The sequence below is a fragment of the Rana temporaria genome, chromosome 1 (genome assembly GCF_905171775.1).
Source record: "Rana temporaria chromosome 1, aRanTem1.1, whole genome shotgun sequence".
Taxonomy (NCBI): Eukaryota; Metazoa; Chordata; class Amphibia; order Anura; family Ranidae; genus Rana; species Rana temporaria.
In genome coordinates, this window is record NC_053489.1 from 428,429,920 (window position 1) to 428,448,895 (window position 18,976).

General features: G+C 42.9%; 1 protein-coding gene across 2 annotated transcripts in view; it reads right to left on the bottom strand.

Annotated features, from left to right (window-relative positions):
• The window catches only part of TNKS (tankyrase), a 239,785-nt gene that overhangs the window by 133,126 nt on the left and 87,683 nt on the right, over positions 1-18,976 (bottom strand). The gene's annotated exons all lie outside the window — the stretch shown is intronic.

Genomic DNA, 18,976 nt, shown 5'->3' on the forward strand with positions numbered 1-18,976 from the left:
CACACCCAGGATGGGTGATGGAGCAGTGACGTTAGCCAGATTGTGAAGGCAGCATCATCAGTGCCTTGGAGACCAACAGCAAATTGACGCAGCTCCTTGTCCAATCCTCCCATGAAATGTCTTTCTTTAAACAGCCAATGAATGGTAAATTGTGTGTCCGGTTACACATTCTGCTCTAATAACTGATAGGCAGGCAAAGACGATGATGTCCCTTTTGCTTCCCTCGTCGCTCCCTCTCCAGCAAGCTTTAGTGAAGAACCACACTATACATGCTAATTGTAAAGCCTTCATGGACAATAGAAAGTCACAGGGCAAATCTACAAATGATACAAATTATAATCACATCTGTACACCTCCCCTAACCTATACAAACAAGCATCTCCCGAGGATGTGACACGCGACGCATTTGGCTACCAGAATTCCTTTGTGCATTGCCCTTTATATTTAGCAACATGAACATATGACAACTAGTGCACACAAAAAGAAGGACATCAAACAGCAGACATGAGATCACTGAAAAAGCCAATAAGGCAAAATAAATAAAAAATACAGTCAATAAAGCAGTGACTTAATATAGGTATACCAAATGAACAGGCAGGGAGGGTCATGAGAGATCTAAGAAAAATAAATAAAAAAACAGGTTGCTTCTCCACACATTAGTGTCAGAGTGTAAGGTGCCCTTGCTTCTATTCAATATACGCTTTACAGACTCAGGTCTTCTACATGACATGTGTGTAATTTTCTTATGCTCACCTCTAAAATGTACTTAAATATATTACATGAATTAGGAAAATTATAAGGACTGGACTGCAGAAGAGTTTTTTCAGGTGCAGATACGTTTTTAACTGCAGTACAAAAATGTAAAAGGTAAATAAACAGCATACACAATTACAAATGTAGAAAAAATGCCTTTGAACCTACTCCACTGCTGAAAACCATTGCAAACTTCTTGTGATCTGTCTAGATCAGAGGGGGTCAATTTGCTAGACATGTAGGGGCTCAGGTACAGTCCCTGATCTCACCAAGGAACCACACATTATATTTATATGTAATCCTATAAAAACATGATACATGCTTTTACCAGAGACTGCAGACTATAGAAGTGGCCTGACACAGTGGGCATGCTGTAGGAGGCTAGTTTGAGACTATAGACCAGGGGTCTCCAAACTGCGGCCCCAGGGCCAGATGTGGCCCTTTGGTAGCCTTTATCCGGCCCTTGGGGCACTATTCCTCCCGCTCACACCAACCATGGGGCATTTTTTCTTCTATGGATACCAATGATGGGATACTATTCCTCCTACTAATAGGGGCACCACTTCTATTGACCACCAACCCTGAGGCCATATTTATTCTCACTGATGATGGGCCCATTACATTTTCTGCCCCTGTTGGCCAATCCGGCCCCCCTAAAGTCTGAAGGAAAATAAACTGGCCCTTTGTTTGAAAAGTTTGGAGACCCCTGCTATAGACCATGGGTCTCAAACTGGTGGCCCTCCAGCTGTTGCAAAACTACAAGTCCCATCATGCCTTTGCCTGTGGAAGTCATGCTTGTAACTGTCAGCCTTGCAATGCCTCATGGGACTTGTAGTTTTGCAAGAGCTGGGGGGCCACCAGTTAGAGACCCCTGGACTAGACATATGCTGCAAGAGATAAGCAGAGATTGCAGATATGCAACAGGAGACAGTAAGAGGCTGTTGACATTCTCCAGGATATACAACAGGAGATAGTCAGAGACCAGGGAAAAGCAAGGGCTCTTTCACACAGGTACACAGTCTGGATCTGTCTGTCTGTTTTTAAAGCGGGGGTTCACCCGAAAAATTAATTTTTAACATTAGATTGAGGCTAATTGTGGGAAGCACACTCGGGTGTTTTTTTTTTTTAAATCAATGCAGTACTTACCATTTTAGAGATAGATGTTCTCCGCCGCTTCCGGGTATGGTCTTCGGGACTGGGCGTTCCTATTTGATTGACAGCCTTCCGACAGTCGCATACAGCGCGTCACGAGTTGCCGAAAGTAGCCAAACGTCGGTGCGCAGGTGCCGTATAGAGCCGCACCGACGTTCGGCAACTCGTGACGCGCTGTATGCGACGGTCGGAGGGCTGTCAATCAAATAGGAACGCCCAGTCACGAAGACCATACCCTGAAGCTGCGGAGAACATCGCTCTCTAAAACGGTAAGTACTGCATTGATTTAAAAAAAAAACACCCGATTCTGCTTCCCGTAATTAGCCTCAATCTAATGTTAAAAATTTGTTTTCGGGTGAACCCCCGCTTTAAGATGGATCCAGACTGAACCACAATGTTTGTCTATGGGCGGGCGGATGTAAACAGACATACATCCGTTTTACATTGAAGACAGTTTACGCTTGCAAAAAAAAAAAAAAAAAAAGAAGGAAAAAGTCTGCGCCTTTTCTGTTTTTGTGGGCATACACATAAAATGTAAATGTAGCGTCTGCTTCCTTTATGTCCATTTTTAGGCAAGAAACATTTTGTGTTTATACTGTTGTCAGCTATGACTAGTATCTTAAAAAAAAAAAAAAAAGATACAAAAACTGCTGTAAACGGATTTGAACTGAAGACAGGAGCGCAAACTGATGTATATTTAACAGACCCTTAGAGCACCTTTACAAACTAACTAAAGTGGTTCTAAAGCCTAAACATTTGTTAGTGTCCAAAATGAAAAATACATCCATCAGAAAATAATTTTGACCACTAGATGGAGCAAACAACCACAGGAAGTCATAGTTTAGGCCTGGTTAACACCTGAGCGCTTTTAAACAGGAACTGCAGTCTGCTCACATAATTTGTAATAAAACATCTTTGTCATTCTGAAGCTTCCCTCCAACCACTTTTCATATTATTTTAAATATACTGTTATTCTGTACTTGCCAAATATGCTGCAGAAATCTCCCTCCACTGAGTCTGGCTGCATAGAGGAAAATTACTGCTGGGGGGCAGGGATTGGGCGGACTTTAGAGGCAAGACAGGAACAACAGAATTTCGAAAAAAAATATATTTATTACAAAAAGTACAATTGATATATAAAAAAACATATAGAATATGTAATAGGGTTGAAAATATCCTCTCGTCTAGGCGTTTCGCCTTTTGGCTTCCTCAGGACGAGGTAGGAGTATTTTTGCAGTAGAACATTAAATATTTCATTTATCAATATGGTCTTTAGCCATCCCGTGCACCACAGGTCGCTTATAATCGCAGGTGTACCATCAGTCATTTATACGTAGTTTAAAGAGGAGCGTGGAATGCCAAACACAAGAAAATTCCTCTATGTGAGATCATGGTCGCATCATGACCTTTATCGGGAGTAAATCTAGTTAACAACCAGAAAAACATACAAAACTGGGACGGGAAACAGGGAGCAGAACCACAGTAGGAGTTACATCCAAATAGGGTAGCCAGAGTAAGCCGTCCAGTGCTGGATAACCAAAAGGTTTTTGGCTATAAACACCTCAAGATGGAAATGTTGCCTCACGCCCCGGGGGATAGCCTATCCCCCGGGAAAATGCATGAGTCTTAAAAATACATTGAGTGTAATGAAGGAAGTTCACATCTGTGTGCTGCATTGTAAAAAATGGAGCATGTCCAATTTTACATGCATTTATTAGCCTTTTCTGGCCCATTAAAAGCTATGAACTGTTTCAATGCACATAGCGCGCATTTCAACTTGTGGGTGAGCACATGACAGTTTCTTATCCCATGGTTAGTTACCCTCCCTAGATGCCTGCCATGTGCTCAGCTGCATGAACACTGTGACAGTTTTTGCAGCAGTGTAAAAATCGGCCATGTTTCCTCAACTCCATACACCTAAAAACAGGAAGCACATTTTCTCATGATGTCACTATAGGAAAAGCATCTTCATTGGATAACAACAAAAATTCACAGAGCATGAAAACACAAGTAAAACACACTAATATGCAAATAAAAAAAAACGTCACTTAAAATAATGCAAGTAAAAATGCATGACAGCAAAAACAGGTCCTTATGCCGCGTACACACGACCATTTTTAATGTCCTAGAAAAAAAAACGAAGTACCGGTACTTCTACAGTATAAGGATAAATCCATCTTTGTTTGGCCATTACCTAGAGTTTTACTTTCTGGACTTCCTTGCCTGTATCTGGAAAATGTCCGACACTGAGCAGCCTCTCACCTTATGATCTATTCTACAACAAACGTTCCAATTTGAGTATTTACCATGTAAAAAGAACTGCTTGATGCCTGCAGACCAGCAATTCTCAATAAGAGATTTGTGGAACTTTAGGGTTCCTCCAAAGATTGCTTCTGGTTCCTCTTATTTAAAATGGGTAACTGAGATCCTATTTTATGGTGATTGCAGGTTTCCAGAGCAACCACCACTGGCTAATTGGCACCCATTACTTTAGTTGTATGTAAGGGCGGTACTTTGACCACCACTACAAGGTCATTCTTCCCACTAGTCACCAATGTAAGGTGCATTTTCCCACTGACCCTTAATGAGTTGGTTTTGGGCAGGGATCGACAAATCCTGGGCGCCAGGTCGCCATGGCGACTAGAAATAGGGTCCTGGCGACTTGGCTTGGAAGGGGGGCACAAAAAAAAAAAAATAATATTTTTTTTTTTTTGTGAGCTGGGGCCATCTGGTGGTGAGCCGTTGGTATTACAAGTTATTACCACCAGATGTGAGCTGGCGCCATCTGGTGGTGGCCGTTGGTATTACAAGTTAAGCATTACAAGTTAAACAGCAATTCTAATGTAATTTTTCACTATTTTCACTGCCATCTTCTTCCCTCTAATTAGAACCCCCAAACATTATATATATTTTTTATCCTAACACCCTAGAGAATAAAATGGCGATCATTGCAATATTTTGTCACGCCGTATTTGCGCAGCGGTCTTACAAGCGCACTTTTGTGAAAAAATTACACTTTTTTTAATTAAAAAATAAGACAACAGTAAAGTTATCCCCATTTTTTTTTTTATATTATGAAAGATAATGTTACGCCGAGTAAATTGATACCCAACATGTCACGCTTCAAAATTGCGTCCGCTCGTGGAATGCCGACAAACTTTTACCCTTTAAAATCTTCATAGGTGACGTTTAAAAAAAATCTACAGGTTGCATGTTTTGAGTTACAGAGGAGGTCTAGGGCTAGAATTATTGCTCTCGCTCTACCAAACGCGGCGATACCTCACATGTGTGGTTTGAACACCGTTTACATATGCGGGCGCTGCTCACGTATGTGTTCGCTTCTGCGCGCAAGCTCGTCGGGACGGGGCGCGTTTTCTGGCTCCTAGATTCCAAGCAAAATTGTCAACCCCTGGTTTTGGGGAACTCCTACTGAGATGTTAAAATTATTTCAAGGGTTCCCCTGTTGTAAAAAGTTGTATATAGCTGCTGACGGCTGGCAACGTTATCTCCACCTAAACAAACTAATTGAACTGAGAAAGGGTTGACGCCATCGTACCCAAGTTTCCATTTATTTTAAATGGTACCTCAACATGCTAGGCAACACACCTGCACTGCAGTGTCACAAATGCACTACTTTGCACTGCATTCATGAACAAAAAGGTCAGGAGCAGCTTTGACTGCACTGGGTTATGCTGGAAATCCATTAAAAAAAATGAAAGGATTGCCTTAACATAACATACGTTTAATGCATGTGCAATTATGTATATGACAAGCTGGAACCTGGCCTGAAACTCACAGCCCACTTTGTAATGACAAAAGGTTGAGATTCTTTTAAAAAATCCTACTAATGCAGTGTCAGGTATTTATTCATGCAGACTCGTAATTACTGATATTCCTATATTAACAATTACTCATAGGCCAATATTAACACTAAGGGGGCCAACTGAGAAAGGAAAACATTAGAGACGGTTAGAAATTATTCTAATAGCTAGCATGGGTACAATTGCGACAATGCTAAACGCTCATACATTTTTTTTCTTGTTTTCCCATCAGCAATGTGTCAAAACAATGAACACCTACATTAGTCTGTCTCTATTGCTAAAGCGGAACTTCACCCAGAAAGGTAAGTTTGGTTTACCTGTCTCCTCCTCTTTAAAGCAGTTGTAAACCCTCATATACCCAGTGAAGTGAACAGCCTCAGATAATACACAGAGATGAAACAAATCCTCCTACATAGCTTTTACTTGTTTATATGCGGTCTTATCTTCCCTACACCCCTTTCAAAAGGGCAGAATAGTGTTAAAATCCTTTTCTATCTGTCAGAAGCACAGAGAAGGGGGTAAAGAGCTGCAGTTACAGTGTGCGAGAGCTAATTGGAGAAAAAGCACACCTCCGTTCACACAGCACACAAGGGTGAAGGAATGATACAGAGCTGTGTTCTGAATAGACGAGCTGTGTGCTGAGCTCCCTACCCACCACAAAATGTATCTCATGCGTCAGGAAGGGAAGCGACTCAGGCTGGTAACAGAGGAATGAAGCACCAGAAAGAAAACACTCTGAATAAGGTTTATATTGTGGCATTTCATATTTTTTGGGGGGTGGGTACCTGGCATTGACAGGTACCTGCTCCCACTTTCAGGTCAGAATGCAGTGGCAATCTAAACGAAAGTTCGCCCCCCACAGCCTTCTGGGACGTGTCACAGGTCCCTAAAAGCTGCTGTCCCATTAAAGTGCAGCATGGCTGGGGCATGCACAGTGGGGAGCTGGCTGTGCAGCCACAACCAGCCACTGCAGGCTCCCCAAAAGAATGCTGGCGCCTGGACCCAAACATGGCCCAAGAGCCGGCTCAGGTGAGGACTGCACTGGATCCCTGAACAGGTGAGTGTTCTATTAGCAAAAGTCAGTACCTACAGTATTTGTAGCTGCGGACTTATTTTTTTCTAGGGTTAAGAGCTGTTTAAAGTATAACTGAAGGCAAATTTCAGTTATTGGAAAGAGTGGAGAGGGATAACAACACTGTCAGGTTTTTATTGCTATCCCCACTAGGGAGATTCACTCTCTATAGTGGTCATGTTATTATTAATAATATACAGGATTTATATAGCGCCAACAGTTTGCGTAGAGCTTTACAATGTTAGGGCAAACAGTACAGTTACAATACAGGATGAATCAGAGGGCCCTGCTCGTTAGAGCTTCCAATCTAGTTGGGAGGGTCAAGTGATACAAAAGGTAATAAATGTGAGGGAGCCAATCCCCGACGACGTCATCTTGTGACGAAACGCATAGGTGTGGCTTGCGTCTCGACGCCATCACGTCTCACACAGCAAGCAGAGACAGCGGGAGGACACGAGGAGAAGACGCCATTCGTTTATACAGGCGGATGCCTTATTTCAATGTGCGCATTGCCAGCCTTTCTGTAAGTGCAATATTTTTTAAATAAATATCGCTGTTTGTAGCAATATTACACTATGGGGATTTTATTTTTTCTCCCTTCTGAGACACATATGAAGGCAACATCCATGATCTAGGACCCGGATTCCCCTCAGTCTTGTTGGGAGACTTTAAATATATCCTGTGCCCATACTGATCGCTGTAGTGATCATTAGCTCTGGTAAGCAGACTACAACACTTTATCACTTGGGTGTTTTCTGGTGGATAGATCGCATGGATCTTTTCTGATGTCACATCTTGAATATTATATCAGCGATTCACCTGATTCACATTGGAGTTTTCATTCTTTGGACTTCCAATTATTCACTGTTTCTCACTTGCTATGTTTGGACTTTATTAACCATATTCGTCTATATTATAGCACGGACCTTTGATTGCCTGTGAATTCAGGCCACTTTTTTATATTTTTTCATACATTTTTTTGTGTTTATTTGTACACCTATGTTTATTCATTAGGCTCTCACCATCAATCATCACTAGTTTTTGCGCTGTACCTCCTTTTTTTAAAATGTGAGGGATGAGCTGATGAAGAAACTGAAAGTACAGTTGTTAAAGCAGGTGTTCACCCCAAAAAAAAAAAATGTAACATTAGATTCAGCCGAGTTGTCAGAATGACAATCGGCTGTTTTTTTATCCCCGTACATACCGTATTTTCACCGCCGCTTCCGGGTATGTCTTCTGCGGGACTGGGCGTTTCTAATTGATTGACAGTCTTCCGACCGTCGCAAACAGCGCGTCACGAGTTGCCGAAAGGGTGAACCCCCGCTTTAAGTGGAGACAGGATAGGCTTCTCTGAAGAGAAAAGTTTTAAGGGATCGCCTAAAAGTGGATATGGAGATGGTCGGACAGATTGGGGTAGGGATTTCCAAAGAATGGGAGAGGCTTGGGAGAAGTCCTAAAGCAGAATATGGAAGAAGGTGATGAGGGAGCTAGAGAGCAGGAAGTCTTGGGAGGAACGAAGAGGACGATTTGGTTGTATTTTGAGACTAGGTTAGTGATATAGCTGAAGGGCCAACTTATGGATGGCTTTGTAAGTTATTGTTTGTATTTTGAATTTAAGTAGTTGGGTGAGCAGAAGCCAATAGAGGGATTGGGAGAGAGGGGTAGCAGACGCTGAGCGGTTTATAAGGTGGATGGGTCTGGTAGCAGCACTCATGATGGACTGAGTAGGGGATAACCTATTTAAAAGGTAAGCCAACGATGAGGAAGTTGTAGTAGTCAAGGCGAGAGATGACCAGCGAGTGAATTAGGAGCTTTGTGTTTTCATTGGTTACGAAGGGACGTATTTTGGACATGTTGCATAGGTTGAGGCAGCAAGCTTTGGACAGTGATTGGATGTGGGGCTGAAAGGAGAGTTCAGAGTCCAGTAGGGGTGTCAAATTTAAATCGCTGCATCGCGATTCGGGTGGCACCGATGCATGCGACTGTGATAATCAATGCCTAGCCCCGCCCCCATCCCTGCCCCTCCCGGGAGAGCGCTCCGTTCTATGGTACCTTTTTTTTTACAGCGCCATGTGACTGCCTGGCCCGCCTCTCTCCTATGCAGGGCCGATCCGCCCTATACGCAGTCTACGAAAGCTGCGTAGGGCCCCCTAAGTCAGTCAGGTGATGCGACAACGTGTGAGTCAGTGACGGCCACTGGCACGGTTGTTTATGGGAGTTGTAGTCCCTGGCAGTGTGCTCAAGCTCCCTGCTCCCGGGGGTGGAGAAGTCAGTCTAATGAGAAGCGCGCAGCAGAGCAGAGCCTGCCTCTGTGCTACAACCTAGTTCCATTGCCTGCCTCTGCCACAGGAAAAAACGGTAGGGGAATCAAGAAATAAAGGAGTATTACTGGGAAAATAGTGTGGCAAGTGTGGGTAAATTGCAAAACAATCCTGATACTTGAGACTATTGTTCTTCTGTCCAGTAAGCCAGCCTCCAGGATCCCTGAATATTAGAGCACTTTTCTCCTGCAAACAGCTTTCTGGTCACAGCAGCCTCCTCCAATCCCCACTATTGGTTTATTACTTAGATAGGATGCTCCATACATTTTTGCAATTCAACTGTACTGTTTTTATACAATTTTAGATTAATCAAAACTATGTAATTATGAGGGCCTACGTAAACGAACCAATCAATCTGTATCCAATCAAACATGCCCTATATAGATCTATATGATGGTTAGAAGGTCTAAAGTATATTGTGCTCAGATTATAATTTGTGTGGTTGTTCTGGTCCTAGGGTACTGTTTTTTTTTAAATTACCTATGGCAGGTCCTTTACCTTCTGCATGTCCCAGGAGGTACTATTTTTTTTTTTTTTACCTTTTTTTAATTTTCTACCGGTCTTGGGACACTGGCCTGGATTCAAGAAGCAATTGCGCCTGTGTAACCATAAGTTACACAGCGCAATTGCTTACTTGCCCCGGCGTAACGAATGCTCCTGATTCAGGAATCTTGTTACGCCGACTGCAGCCTAAGATATGCGCGGCATAAGGCTCTTATGCCCGCATATCTTAGGCTGCATTCTTGCGATGGCCGCTAGGTGGCGTTCCCGTTGTGCTCAGCGTATAGTATGCAAATTGCATACTAACGCCGATTCACAACGCTGCGCGAGCCCTGCGTACGCAATTTACGTCGTTTCCGTACGGCGGTTTTCGCGCAAGGCTGCCCCTATTAGCAGGGGCAGCCAATGTTACGTATACCCGTCGTTCCCGCGTCGCGAAATTTGAAAGTTACGTAGTTTGCGTAAGTGAATCGTGAATGGCGCTGGACGCCATTCACGTTCACTTTGAAGCAAATGACGTCCTTGCGACAATGCACGTCGGGAAAGTTTCCCGACGGAGCATGCGCTCTATGCTCGGCGCGGGAACGCGCCTAATTTAAATGATTCCCGCCCCCTACGGGATCATTTAAATTGCGCGCGCTTACGCCGGGCATTTTGCCGGCACGCCCACGCAATTTACGGAGCTACTGCTCCGTGAATCAAGGGCAGCGCAGTAAATTTGCCCTGCGCTGCCGTAAAAAATGCGCAAATCTACTTGAATCCGGGCCACTGTGTTTTATTATCTTCCATAAATCCTGGGGTACGTGACGTGGCTGGCCTGGGCGCACCGCTGCCAGGAGGACCCACATGCCATGGTTGGCTCCCAGCAGGACCCATAGGCTATTGTCCGCTCCCAGCAGTACCCACAGGTTCACAGCCAGCTGCCAATAGGACCCACAGGTCAGTGTGGCCAGCAGGATCCACATGTCAGTGTGGCCAGCAGGACCCACATGTCAGTGTGGCCAGCAGGACCCACAGGTCAGTGTGGCCAGCAGGACCCACAGGTCAGTGTGGCCAGCAGGACCCACAGGTCAGTGTGGCCAGCAGGACCCACAGGTCAGTGTGGTCAGCAGGACCCACAGGTCAGTGTGGTCAGCAGGACCCACAGGTCAGTGGTCAGCAGGACCCACAGGTCAGTGGTCAGCAGGACCCACCATCTCCTGTAGCATGTCTGCAGTCTCTGACCATCTCCTGTAGCATGTCTGCTGTGTTTAGACTTTGCTACATGCAGGAAGTGTTATTGTGTGTTGTTTTGGAGTACTTCAATTTTTTTTTTTATGAAAGCCATGCACACTTGTGATGCATCGTGATGCATCGCGGAATCTAATCGAATCGTGGCCTTGATAATCGTAATCGCATCGAATCGTGAGACCGGTGAAGATGCGCAGCCTAAGAGTCCAGGATAGCACCTAGCAACCCTGGCATGTGGGAATGGGTTGATGGTTGTGGGAAGGGGCACATGGGCAAGGAAATGTTATAAGCTCAGTTTTGGATAGGTTGGAAACAGGGTTTCCCTTACTTTGGAGGCATTTCCTCTCATTGCCTTTTTTGGCTATGTGACAGAAAGTGAGCGAAAATCTCACCAACAGAATGCAGATGGCAAGAAAATTACATATACCCCCCCCCCCCCCTTACGCTATCCAAAAAATAAATAAAAAGGTTTTGTATTTAGCTCTGCTTTAACTTTTACTTTTATTTTAGAAAGGTCCTCTCTCCTGCCTCCTCTACCCCTATATCTTACACATTTGCAGGAAAAAATAAACGATATAAAAAAGTCCTTTGAGACAAAGACAAGTGTTCGGTAGGTTGAAGTTACTCTTTAAGCCCCGGACCATTTCGCTGATCAAAAACCAGGCCACTTTTTGCGATTAGGCACTGCGTCACTTTAACTGCCAATTGCGCGGTCGTGCGACGTGGCTCCCAAACAAAATTGACGTCCTTTTTTCCCCACAAATAGAGCTTTCTTTTGGTGGTATTTGATCACCTGCGGTTTTAATTTTTTGCGCTATAAAACAAAAATAGAGCGACAATTTAAAAAAAAATATCTATTTTTTTTACTTTTTGCACGAATAAATATCCCCCCAAAAATAAATGTATGTATTGGGGGGATATTTATTTGTGCAAAAAGTAAAAAAAATATATTTTTTTTTTTTAAATTGTCGCTCTATTTTTGTTTATAGCGCAAAAAATAAAAACCGCAGGTGATCAAATACCACCAAAAGAAAGCTCTATTTGTGGGGAAAAAAGGACGTCAATAAATTACTTAGTTTTAGGGCCGAAACAACTAATCGATTATGAAATTAATCGATTACAATTTTCATAATCGATTAATCGGCCAGTAAAATAATGGGGTTAAAACAACTACAATTAGCCCTTTATAGTAAAAAAAGCTAATTTCTACTGTAAATATTACTTTCACTGTCCCACAGTAAAAAAATGAACCCCTTACAGTAGCGATTATTTGCTCATTTTTTCCTTTTTTTTTTAACCCCATTATGTTACTAAACATCTCAGGCCGGGGTCACACCTCTGTTTTTTGGTGCTTTTTGCAGAAACACGCTACAGTTCATTTACATGTTTTCCTATGGGACACGTTCACATGCATGATTTTTTTTTCCGGCTGCTGCGTATTTGGAAAGGGAAGGACTTTTTAACGCAAAACAGTGCCATTTTTTTTTTTGGTTCAATATACTTCAATGGAGAAGCTGCAGAAAAGCATGTAATGTGTTTTTGCTGCAATTTGTGTTTTGTAATCTCCCAACAACAAATTGGCCCACTAAAAATGCATTTTTTTTTTTGTTTAAGGCTATTATCCGAATAATCGATTAATCGAAACAATAATCGGCCAACTAATCGATTATGAAAATAATCGTTAGTTGCAGCCCTACTTAGTTTAGGCCGATATGTATTCTTCTACATATTTTTGGAGAAAAAAAACAAAAACTCAATAAGCGTTTATTGATTGGTTTGAGCAAAAGTTATAGCGTCTACAAAATAGGGGGTCGTTTTATGGCATTTTTATTAATATTTTTATTTTTTTACTAGTAATGGCGGCGATCAGCGATTCGTGACTGTGACATTATGGCGGACACATCGGACACTTTTGACACCATTTTGGGACCATTGTAATTTTTACAGCGATCAGTTCTATAAAAAGGCACTGATTACTGTAAAAATGACACTGGCAATGAAGGGGTTAATCTGTAGGGGCGCCGAAGGTGTTAAGTGTGATCTAGGGAGTGATAACTGTTAGGGGGGCGTGGCACGTCACTGATCGCTGTTCCCGTTGAGAGGGAACAGACGATCACTGACAGTGTCACTAGGAAGAACAGGGAGATGTTTGTTTACACTTGCCTCTCCCCGTTCTTCGGCTCTGTGACGCGATTGCGGGACACCGGCGGCGATCGGGTCCACGGGCGCAGTCACGGAGCTCCCAACCGTGTCGAACAGTCCGGCGGCAGCGCGCGCGACCCACAGCTTGCATCTTAAAGGGGACCTACCTGTACGCCCTTATGCCCAGCCGTGCCATTCTATTGATGCATATATCGTCGTGCGGCGGTTGTCAAGTGGTTAAGGGTCAGTTCACACCAGATGCAGTTCCGTATAGTATCATGTGCATTTTTTCTGCACTAAAAATGCATGCACAGTGTTTTCCATGTATTCCAATGGCTCTAGTTCACACCATGCAGTCAGTTTCCGGTCAGCTTCCGGTGCAGAAACTGACTGCATGGTGCCAACTAGAGCCATTGGAATACATGGAAAACACTGTGTATTTTGTGCAGAAAAAAAGCACACCAAACTCAACGGAAATGTGTCTGGAGTGAACTGGCCCTAAAGGCAGAGTGGGACTGCATTTGGGAAAGGTCGCTCAACATAGACCCAATGCAAGAACAAAGCAATGTCCCTTAAGTCCTATAGCTTCAGTTCAAACAAAAGAAAATAGGACATGTTGCATTTTTGTGCTGCGCATTTTGACACACACCGCAATGCATAACAGTAACATAGAAATTAGGAGAAAAAAGGATTACTGCAATGCATTAACGCATCGCAGCACACATTACAAAATGAGTCAAGCTCACAATAAAGCCCATGCTGTGGTGTAAATGAGCCATAAATGGTACAGCCATATATGCTTTAGTGCATGTAGCCTTGGTCTTACGGGGCAGTATTACACTACGTAAATCACTTACGAACATTTCCGTACTATCAAAAGTCTTACTTATTCAAGAATGTATTATGTTTGTTACGTGACCTTGAATTAATAGTTCTTGCGCCAAGAATATATTAATTTAATGAATCAATTTTGATAAACATGGAACAGCTGCCAACAATTCCCACAATTAAGAAAATTGCCATAACTACAGGCCACATTTCCAAGCAGCTACTGAACAGATGATCTTGATATCACCAAGATTAAATTTCAAAACATACAATTAAAACCAGAGTTACTAAAACTGAAGTTATATTAAAGCGGTGGTTCACCCTTAGAGGGCACTTTTCCCCCTTAGATTCCTGCTCGTTTTTACTAGGGGAATCGGCTATTTGTTTTAAAATATGAGCATTACTTACCCGTTTACGAGATGCATCCTCTCCGTCGCTTCCGGGTATGGGCTGCGGGAATGGGCGTTCCTTCTTGATTGACAGTCTTCCGAGAGGCTTCCGACGGTCGCATCCATCGCGTCACGATTTTCCGAAAGAAGCCGAACGTCGGTGCGCAGGCGCAGTACAGAGCCGCACCGACGTTCGGCTTCTTTCGGCTACGAGTGACGCGATGGATGCGACCGTCGGAAGCCTCTCGGAAGACTGTCAATCAAGAAGGAACGCCCGCTCCCGAAGACCCATACCCGGAAGCGACGGAAGAAGATGCATCTCGAAAACGGGTAAGTACTGCTCATATTTTAATACAAATAGCCGATTCCCCTAGACCGAACGAGCAGGAATCTAAGGGATAAAGGGGAAAATTTTAATAAATGGGTGAACTCCCGCTTTAAGCAAGTTGATTCGCTTTACCAGCCAAGTGGTCCTAAGTCTACATTGTATGGTGCATGGAAGCATTCGGGTGGCAGCCCAGGCACCAGATGCAATTTATTGTTGGTGTCATTGCCTGGTGTATTATATTGTGTAATATGAGTGTACCAGAATTAGTGCGAGTGCTTTTTTTGTTAAACATAAATTTAAAGGACCATTTTACAAGGTTACTGCTTTCTGAAAATATATAATTTTTAGAGATAATGGGGCAGATCCACAAAAGAATTACGCCGGCGTATCTATTGATACGCCGCGTAATTTAAAATTTCCCACGTAGTATCTTTGTTTTGTATCTACTAGGGTTGTCCAGATACCGATACCAGTATCGGTATCGGGACCGATACCGAGTATTTGTGCTAGTACTCGTACTCGCGCAAATACTCCCGATACCAAAATAGAATACTTTTTTTTTTGTGACATCGAACACAAATTGGATGGCACCATTGGATGGCACTGATAGGTGGCACTGGCATTGATTGAATGGCACTCATAAATGGATGGCACTGATAGGTGGCACTGGCATTGATTGGGTGGCACTGATGAGATGCACTAATAAGCTGCCTCCCTGCACTGATGCACTAATGGGCACTGATCTGCACTGATAGGTGGCACTGGCTAGCTGCACTTTTGGGCACTGGCACCGATGAGCTGCACTGACAGTGATCACTCCTTCAATGATATGTAGTTTTCCAGTACCATATGCTAAAAAACAGCCCCACACCATGATGTACCAGTTCTTCATAATTCTAAAGAAAATATCTTTGGTCTGTATTGTGGTTTGAAAACGGTCACATGACATTAAAAAAAAGTATCGGTATTCGGTATCGGCGACTACTTGAAAAAAAGTATCGGTACTTGTACTCGGTCCTAAAAAAGTGGTATCGGGACAACCCTAGTATCTACAAAACAAGATACGACTGCATCTCAGGTTCGATCTGACAGGCGTACGTCTTAGTACGCCGTCGGATCGTAGATGCATTTTTTCAGCCGGCCGCTAGGTGTCGTTTCCGTCTAATTCTGCGTCGAGTATGCAAATTAGCTAGTTACGGCGATCCACGAACGTACGTCCGGCCGGCGCATTTTTTTACGTCATTTGCGTTCGGCTTTTTCCGGCGTATAGTTACCCCTGCTATTATGAGGCATACTCAATGTTAAGTATGGCCGTCGTTCCCACGTCGAATTTTAAATTTTTTACGTCGTTTGCGTAAATCGTTCGCGAAAAGGGATTTGCGTAGAATGACGTCACCGTCGGAAGCATTGGCTTGTTCCGGTTTATTTTCGAGCATGAAAAATTGTTTACGTCGGGTCACAACGTATTTGCATAAAACGCGCCCCCATCACATCCATTTGAATTCCGCGCCCTTACGCCGCCAAAGATACACTACGCCGCCGTAACTTACGGCGCAAATTCTTTGAGGATTCGAAAAAAAAAATAAGTTACGGCGGCGTAGTGTATCTTAGGTACGCTACGCCCAGCGGATTAATGCGCCGATCTACGTGGATCTGCCCCAATATTTTCAGAACTAATATAATTTGGACTAAACTTTGTATTTTAATGTGTGCACAAAAAAAAATGGCACTAGCAGCATATGGGTTAATTATATTAAATCAGGGTTTCACAAATTTTCTTGGAATCTAGGAGCCAGCTAAAAAAGTTAGGAGCCAGGAATGCACCCCGTCCCGCCGAGCTTGCGCGCAGAAGTGAGCACATACGTGAGAGATGGCACAAGATCACAGAAGGAAGCATAGGCCTGCAGAAGGCCGCAAAGCCATGGCCTCAATTGCCCACGCGGCCTGACACGATTGCGCGGCGGTAGGGGTGCACGGAGACACAGGATACTCCAGGTGTGCCGCCCCAGGTCGCGAATTCTAGTCGCAATGGCGATCTGGCGCCCGGGGTTTGTCGAACCCTGTATTAAATTATATACTTATTGTCGAAATATAATCTATATATATCCACTACTTAATGGTAGAGATGCACCGAAATTTTGGCGGCTAAAAAAAAATCTGGCAAAAAAGCATTAAAAACATAACATGGGTACATTGCTGATGCGTTCTTGCTGTGTTTTCAATGCATTTTAACTGGGAGGTGCGTTTTTGGTGCTTTTTTTTTTTAACAACCAAAATTGCAGCAGGCAAGATTTTTAACACCACAACGAAAGCGCAACGGACCAGTGTGAAGACATGCATAGAATTTAAAGGGATGCATTTTTATTGAGCTTTTTTTGCGCTAAAGGTGCCCTTTAATGGCCCGCAATAAATATTAATTTAAAGTCATGATACTAATTAAAAAGTCAAATATAATACAATTATATATTAAAAAATATATATATATTATACTTTTTTAAAGTGTTATTTTCGGTTTTGGCCAAGTGCATCCTGAATTTTCAATACCAAAAATTTCCATTCGGTGTACCTCTACTTAATGGCTATAATCCATTTGCATTAAATAGTACTGTATTTTTATGCCTCTTTGTAATGCCACCTGTGAAGTCACAAACCTCTATTTCCCCCCCTTATTTCTGTGCTGGAAGAGCAATGCATGTTAGCAGTCATACGCACTTGCTCTATGCACACTACAAATCCCATAGTCCTTAGTTTATCTCAAGTGCAAGCAAGAGAGGGTGGCTACAATCCTACATGGGACCATGGAGCCACCCTCTAACAGGAAGAAGAATCACAGCTACAATAAACTGCAATTTATGGATTTGGAGGCGGCTGAAAGCAATAGCAGGTACTTTGAGGTAAGAATACATTATTTGAATATGCACAAAAGTTGCATTGTTCTAATAAACAGTTAGAAGACTAACCTTGGGCTTCCTTACAGATTCGGGTGACCCCAGCCCGACCATCTCCCCCCTGGTATTTTAGCAACAACTTTTTATTTTTTTAAATATTAAACATTTTGTTCCCTCAAGCATGTAATTATGAATCCATGACAATAAAATGTAAGACTTTTTTGTGCTACTGCCTACACAAACCAGAGATGCAAGCCCACGTCTTCAGAAAGTAAGTCGCACATTGTATGAAACTGCTGACTACAAAAGCATTTAATACACTTAACATTAAAGCAGCTGCACAATTTAATAAAATGCCAGCTTAACTCTAAATAACTTCAGTGTCTAGGCACTACATTGGCATCCGGATGGTGCCTGCACAGTTCCAGCCATGTGATGTTATTGAGAAAAGTGGTGTGGGGCATTCAACCTGCACACAGGCAAGTCTCAATCAACACCAATGCTGGGGGAAACAATTTCCACCGACACAGGAGCACAATGACACCTCTCTATAAAAACTCCCTCAATTGGCATATTAAATTAAAGAGAAAAACATCTGTAGGAAAATCATGTTTATTTTAAAAAGAAACAAACAAAAAAAAGGTTCTCCAGTCTGTACCATTAGGTTTGGTTACAAAACATAGACCATAAGCAAGCGTTTTGGACTTATTAGTCCTTTCTGTAAGTTATCCCAACCCCCCGACTCCATTTGACATTGATCTAATGGCATTTTTCTTGTGTTTTTTTTTTTTTTTTTTCATGCTCTTTTACAAGGATATTAACGTACATTTTTTTAATGTTGTATTATGTATGTTGTATTATTGCATCAATACATGGTATATGCTCGTTTGTTTACTACCCCTGGAATGTGGTTGCCCACAACTGCATGTTTTCCAAGATCTGAACCCATTTACCCTAGTTTTACATGACCTCTCACGGGTATTAAGGTGATATCTCATAACATCAGGGTATTTATTTCACCCCACAAGCGGGAAAAAAGCCTTTAGAGCTTACAATCATGGGGGCAGACATCTTGCTCCTTCACGAGACTCACTTTTCAGAAATGAACCACCCTAATTACTTTGATTGGTCATTTAGACAGTGCTATTTTACCACCCTTGGGTACAGGTCTAAGGAGGGGTTGTGATATTCATTAGAAATACAGTTCAATTAGATGTTCAACACGCGTACAAAGACCCGGCTAGTAGGTTTTCGATCATTCAAGGTTCTCTGCAGGGCAAGGCTATCACAATAGCTAGTGTCTATGCTCCCAATGATTCACACACCTCTTTTTTTCAGGTCCTGGATAAATATCTCTCCCCACATTTAATAGGAGGAGGCCCCAACCTTGTGGCACACTCCGTACTGGACAGAAGCCGAGTAGTGCCAATGTCTTTCCCAAGACTAAATAGTTTGCTCGGTTCTCATCAGCTCCAAGATTTCTGGCGGCACACAATGTAGGTGCCTGAGAATATACTTGCTGTTCTCAAACTCATGATAGTTACTCTAGAT